Source organism: Haemaphysalis longicornis, unplaced genomic scaffold (genome assembly GCF_048455015.1).
Source record: "Haemaphysalis longicornis isolate Haplotype H1 unplaced genomic scaffold, Haemaphysalis longicornis Haplotype H1 scaffold_39, whole genome shotgun sequence".
In the NCBI taxonomy this organism is placed as follows: domain Eukaryota; kingdom Metazoa; phylum Arthropoda; class Arachnida; order Ixodida; family Ixodidae; genus Haemaphysalis; species Haemaphysalis longicornis.
Genome location: NW_027526359.1, coordinates 721,537 through 727,772, shown reverse-complemented (window position 1 = coordinate 727,772; position 6,236 = coordinate 721,537). Strand labels below are relative to the sequence as shown.

At 44.6% G+C, this 6,236-nt stretch overlaps 1 non-coding gene across 1 annotated transcript; it reads left to right on the top strand.

The window, feature by feature from the left end:
• Positions 1-5,489: 5,489 nt before the first annotated feature.
• On the top strand, positions 5,490-5,561 carry Trnat-ugu (transfer RNA threonine (anticodon UGU)). Its single transcript has one exon. It is a non-coding gene; the product is annotated as a tRNA-Thr (tRNA).
• Positions 5,562-6,236: the final 675 nt, after the last annotated feature.

The window sequence follows — 6,236 nt, the reverse complement described above, 5'->3', positions numbered from 1 at the left end:
CAGAGATGATAACACAGGACTGAGCCTTCTATCAGTTAGCCATTGGACGCCACCACCACTACGTGACAAGTATAGGCTCCGGACAGCGAAGTTTGCTGCGCGAGCGCAGCGCCAGCCGCGACAGACACGCGCAACTCTGGGTCGGTCCCGGCGCGCCGACCACCTTAAGCGCCAGTGAACTCAACTTAGCAAAAAACATTTGTTATACCGTTATTTGCGCGTACATGTACTACATAGTGCAACAAAGTCATGCAAAATGTTATACAGTCGGGAGAAGCCTCCAAATAAAACGGGGCACTGATAAAATGCTGTCCCCTCGCTGCCGAGCCGTAGGCTAGCACAACTGGGAAGCATGTGTTCGAGGCTTTGAATTCTCCCGCGGATTCTTCTTCTGTGTTTTTTTTTCGCAGATACCGAGCATGGTTACTGAATCTTGAAAGGCCCACATTAAGCGAGCGGATTACATGCTGCCTTGGTGTACGAGAAGCTTGCTAGTAGGGTAGCTAGCAGGCGGTAAATACACACAAGTGCGCATTAAATTTGGTAACAAAGAGGGCCCCCGAACACATGTATAGCAGAGTACACATGTATAGCAGAGTAGTTTATCACTCAGCGGTTCTACTCTGCTTCATCTAATATTCCACGGGCTTATACCGCCGAATTAAATACATATAACCACATATGGGGCGCGGACACCTATTTGCGTTAATGTTCCCAAATGTTTCGCGAGCATTTCGATAGCATAAAATCACCGCCTCTTCTTGCAAAAGAAAGAATGAAATTATTGTCTAAGCCACTGAAAAGCAACGAAAAATAGAGCTAAACGTGCCGCAATCAAAGTTGGAACAATGTGTACATAGGAAAAAAATTTTCGCGTTCGGGGAGGAGATGGAGGGGGACAAATTTTATTTATCCAATCCGTTGTGATTGCTGTCACTCCCGACCAGTGAGCGGTGCACTCAGGGAACTAAATTTTTTCTCTCGTGACTTTTGTTGCAAAAGTGTTGACGGTAATAAAAGCGCTACTATTCCTTCCTAAGGGAGGTCTCCTGCCGAACCCGTTGGCGTGGAAAGAGAAAAAAATACCCGAATATGAATATTCCGTAATTTATTCCGATACGCCTATAAGATGTTCTGCTTGGCCGTCCTCCATCCAATTTCTGTCCAAAGGAATTTCTTGTGATAGCCTTCTCGTGATGAGTTTCGTTTTTGGGGGCGTGTTTACGTATATGCAACTAACGTACTGGGCTACAACTGGAAGCCCAAAAGTATCTCGGCGAAGCGGGCACTTATTAACGTCCGCACTTTCGCTATACCCCAACAAACGTGAATTTCATACTGTTACATGTATGGAGCATCACATTCGGAACAAAGACCTATATGTAACTCCCGTGTGGTCCAGAGTCGCATGCAAGTGCACTCACATGGATGGAATACCCCGCACGGAAACATCGCGTGACGTCTGATATATTTGCAGATAAAGCCTCCTCTCTATTGGAGTGAGCAATATAAATTACGTTTTCTTTTGAAGCGAAACGTGCTGATCTTGAGAAAGATTTGCCCCGCAGTCAGGCTGTACAAGCGTTTCTCCTCTGGGCATCACCCCTATGCGGCCTTTATATTGCTTCTCATACGTGAGTTCAACCGAATAAATCCTTCTCAATTCACATGCACTACGTGGCAGGATTACTTTACAATCTCTTGCTTCGTTTTAAGCTCAAAAGGGGCGACTAATATGCTTAATCCGCGCTGCAAAAAGAAGAGCGCCCCCGAGCCAGCAGTGTACCGGCTAGCGGGGACCGACCCAGTGTTGCTCATACTGCCGAAGGGGGCGCTGGGTGTCGCGGGCTCCGTGTCGCCCTCTGGGCGCTGTCCGCAGCCTATATGGATAAGTACATCCAGGCGGTTCAAAAAGATGTCATAGCGGAATATAGAAAGCGCACCTCCTACCGACCGAATCTCACATGAAAGGAACAGAGGGCACTAGAAATCCTTAGCACCGCGCTGACATCAATATAAAGCCCGCTGACAAAGTAGGAGCCATTGTTGTCATGAACAAAACGGATTATAACACTGAAGCGCAAAGGCAATTAGGTGATACGTCTTTCTACCAGCCCCTTGCGGCGGATCCGACATTAGAATACAAAGAACGAGTCCGCAGTACCATAATTGAACTTAGGGATGAAAAACTGATATACAAAAAAAAACTGCGCGAGCTCTTATTCCATTGCATTGCACGCCAGGACGTTTTTACCTCCTTCCCAAAATTCACAAATTCAACAATCCGGGCATGCCCATAGTCTCTGGCATAGGAACCGTGACCGAGAACATTTCTTGCTTTGTCGACAACATTAAAAGAGAAATTGCGCCCACATTCAATTCGTACATAAACGATACTACTCATTTTCTAAGTGAAATAAAAGACCTCACGATAACGGATGACTCCTACCTTGTACCATTAGATGTAGCCTCTTTGTATACAAACATACCTCACTCCGGTGGAATGGAATCCGTCATAAGAGCCTACGAAAATTCACAAGGGGACAAACCTATTGACAGCAACACTTTGGCCAAACTATTAACTTTATTACTTGCATTAAACAATTTTGAATTCAATAACCAGCACTACTTCCAAATAAGTGGCACATCTATGCGGAGAAAAATAGGCCCAAATTATGCAAACATATTCATGGGAACCCTTGAGACACAGTTCTTGGAGAACTTCCCATTAAAACAACTGTTTACAAGCGGTACATCGACGACATTTTCTTGGTTTGGTCTCAAGGTGAGGAAGTCCTGAATCAATTCATATCCGATTCAAACAGTGCTCACAGTGATATCTCATTCTCACTTGAGTATTCAACTTCTACAATAAATTTGCTTGACGTGCAGATAACAACTAACGGACACAGACTGGATACTTCTGTGTACAGAAAACCCACCGACCGACACCAATACTTGAACTTTCAAAGCAGCCATGTGAGACACTGCAAAACTGCCATTCCATACAGCCAAGCCCTACGATTCCGCAGAATTGGCTCTAACAAAAATGACTTCGCTTCTAATTGTGATCAGTTCCGCATTGACCTCGCACGACAAAAATACCCACTACCACTCATTGAAGATTCAATCAGGAAGGCATCAGAACAGGAGCGTTCAAGCCTTATTAGTGGCAATAAAACCTCCACTTCGAGGTCACAAACCAATCTGATTCTGACATATTCGGCATCTGGCCCAAACGTCAAAGAAATGTTAAGAAGACACCACAACATCTTCCTCCAGAGTGAAAGAATGAAGCACGTTATTGCAGACCCACCACGCGTGGTGTATCGCCGGGCAAGAAACATCAGATACATTGTAACATCATCTCGATCAAGAGAAACTAGTTTCACGGGTTCCGCACCATGTGGAAAACCCCGGTGCAAATTATTTCTAAAGATGACACCAACAACAAGCGCTCAGAGCAGGGAATCTGACTTTTCCCTGCAGATCAAGGGCAACTCTAACTGTGACACTGCAAATATAGTTTACCTCCTAGAATGTGGTGATTGTGGTGCGCAATATATTGGACAGACCGAAAATTCTTTTAGAACTCGCATCAATAATCACAGATCCGATTCTAAAACAAAACCTTATCTCCCTCTTTAAAAACATATCAACTCGTTGAAACACCCATTTGACCAATTTAAGGCCACAGTGCTCCAATCAGGATTTAAAACCCATTTCGACAGGGAAGCCACCGAATGGAATTCTATCTGGTCCACAAGTATAACACTCTCACAAGAGGTATCAATGAGTCTCAGGGAAGGCTGTTGTGCCTTCAAACCTAAACCTTGTAGCAGCACGTATCTGCACGTTACCACTTCTCAACCGTTGGAGGGTTCATCGTTGTCAGCAGGTTACTTTTCCGTATGCTTTAATGCTTCTTCTGCACGAAATCTTGCTGTATCCCATCATTGCACTTTTAAAGCACTATTCGGTCTAGTGTTGTGAATAACTTATTTTCTCCGTATGCTTCATTGCTCTTTTGCCCGAAATGTCACTTTGTAAGCTATTTTTGTTCACTGCTATGGTTCCCCATGTTCTGCGATTTGTACACGTGTATTCTTTGTATGTTTTCGTTTGTCAGTTTGTTTAAAGATTGCTGTGTGCGAATTTATACTGCCATTGATGACTAGCTATGAAGCGTCTTTTTTTTCCTAGATACTGGAGATTTGTTCTCGTACGTGCGTCACATCTTTATTTTACTTTTTTCATAATGTGCAAACCCTTGTTACTTGCAAAAATATCAAATGTAAGCTAACAATTTCTTGTATCTATCCATTTCATGTCATGAGCTGGGGGCTCGTGCAACTGCTTTTTTCTGTTTGCTGTTTCTTTGTTTATTTCCTGCCTTGTGTGTCATTTCTCAAAATCCTCGCACAACCTGCGCTCTTCTTGGGTGACTCACGCACACCTGTGTCCGCGTCGGCGCCCTTCGAGGGGTCGTCACTGTCCGCCTTGTGCCCGGGACGCGGGCCGCGGATAAGCCATTTGTGGCTATTATCTGGTCTCCTTTTGTAGCGGCGGCACTTTCCTTTGAGGACGCGGCCCCCTCGCTAATCCTCCCGCCTGCATTCTTGAAATGCAACGTCGCCTTCTGCCATTTTGTGTTCCCATGTGTCTGGATGACTAATTGTCGATTCTACGCTTCCGCTTTATGCGGCAGGTTGTTTCCGCTCCTTTGGAGTAAGATGCCCAGTACCCCTTCCTTATTTGTTAACTTTTCTTAATATTGCTCTCCGTGGGTGGGCTGCGGCTGAAGGAAACACGCTTCCTAAGTGCCTCGCTTTTGCTTTTCGCCGCGTTGTATATTGAGATGGATTACCTGCGCGCCCAGTCGTGCAGTACGTTTCTTTCCGACTTGTTTCTTGCTGTACTTCCTTCTTGACACTTGTGAAATAATGTGTCCACGTACTCACAGCGCTCCCTGCGAGCCTACATATACCCTGTATTCGACATTTGTACTTCACTTAAAAAAGGCTGGTTCCCAGCCGAAACGTCGTATTAAATATTATGTTTTTCGTGGTGACTCTAATTTATTATATATATATATAAATATATGTATGTATATATATATATATATATATATATATATATATATATATATATATATATATATATACACCCCTATGCCTCCTTTGGCATTGTAGACTGCTGACCTATCTTTCTGTATTTCCTCAACGAGCCCCTCATTTCCTTACTACATTATTCTGCGAAAGCGTAGCGAGGGTCTCGGTTCTGGCAGCCTTGATGCCTAGCTAGCATAAGAGCGTTTTCCGTCAGTTACCCGCTCATGACTGGCTGTAGACTTTTGAGTCACACCCCGGGGGTGGAAAAGAAGGTCCCCTTCTCCCCGTGTAGTCAGAGTGGCGCTGGCTACCACCTTCAAGCGGTAGATACACTTCTAGTAAATATAAATAGCCCTGAAAGTGAAGGAGAACACAGTCGCCCAGATGGCCGAATTGGTAAGGCATTCGACATGTAATCGAAAGGCGTGGGTTCGGTCCCCACTCTGGGCGCGTATTTTTCTTTCTTCCTTTCTTCTGTATATAAAAAAAATGTTTACCTCATTAACCGTAGTTAAAAAGAATAGAGCCCAACCACACCCCTATGCCTCCTTTGGCGTTGTAGACTGCTGACCTATCTTTCTGTATTACCTCAACGAGCCCCTCATTGCCTTACCATATATATATATATATATATATATATATATATATATATGTGTGTGTAAAAGTTAGAGTCGGAAGTGGACCTGGAGGAGCCCGAATGGGGAGCACAAAAATGAAATAGACCTCATATTATGCGATAGCCCTGGTGTCGTGCAGGATGTGGAAGCACTCGGAAGGGTAAGATGTAGTGACCACCGTGTGGTAAGATCTCCAATTAGGCTAGATTTGAGGAGGGACCTCAACAAGCTAGTATGAAAGAAGCCGATAAGTGAGCTAACAGTAAGACCCAAGGCATAAGAATTCAGGATCGCGCTGCAGAACCGATATTCCGCTCTTAACGAGGAAGCTGAGCCTACGAAGCGAGCGACAACATTGCACGCATTATCACGGAGTGTGCAGTAGAAGTCGGGGGCACTATGGCTAGACAGGATACTAGTAAACTTTCACAGGATACGAAAGATCTAATCAGGAAACGGCAAACCATGACAATCTCTACCGCAGCTGACCAAATAGAACTAGCGGAGC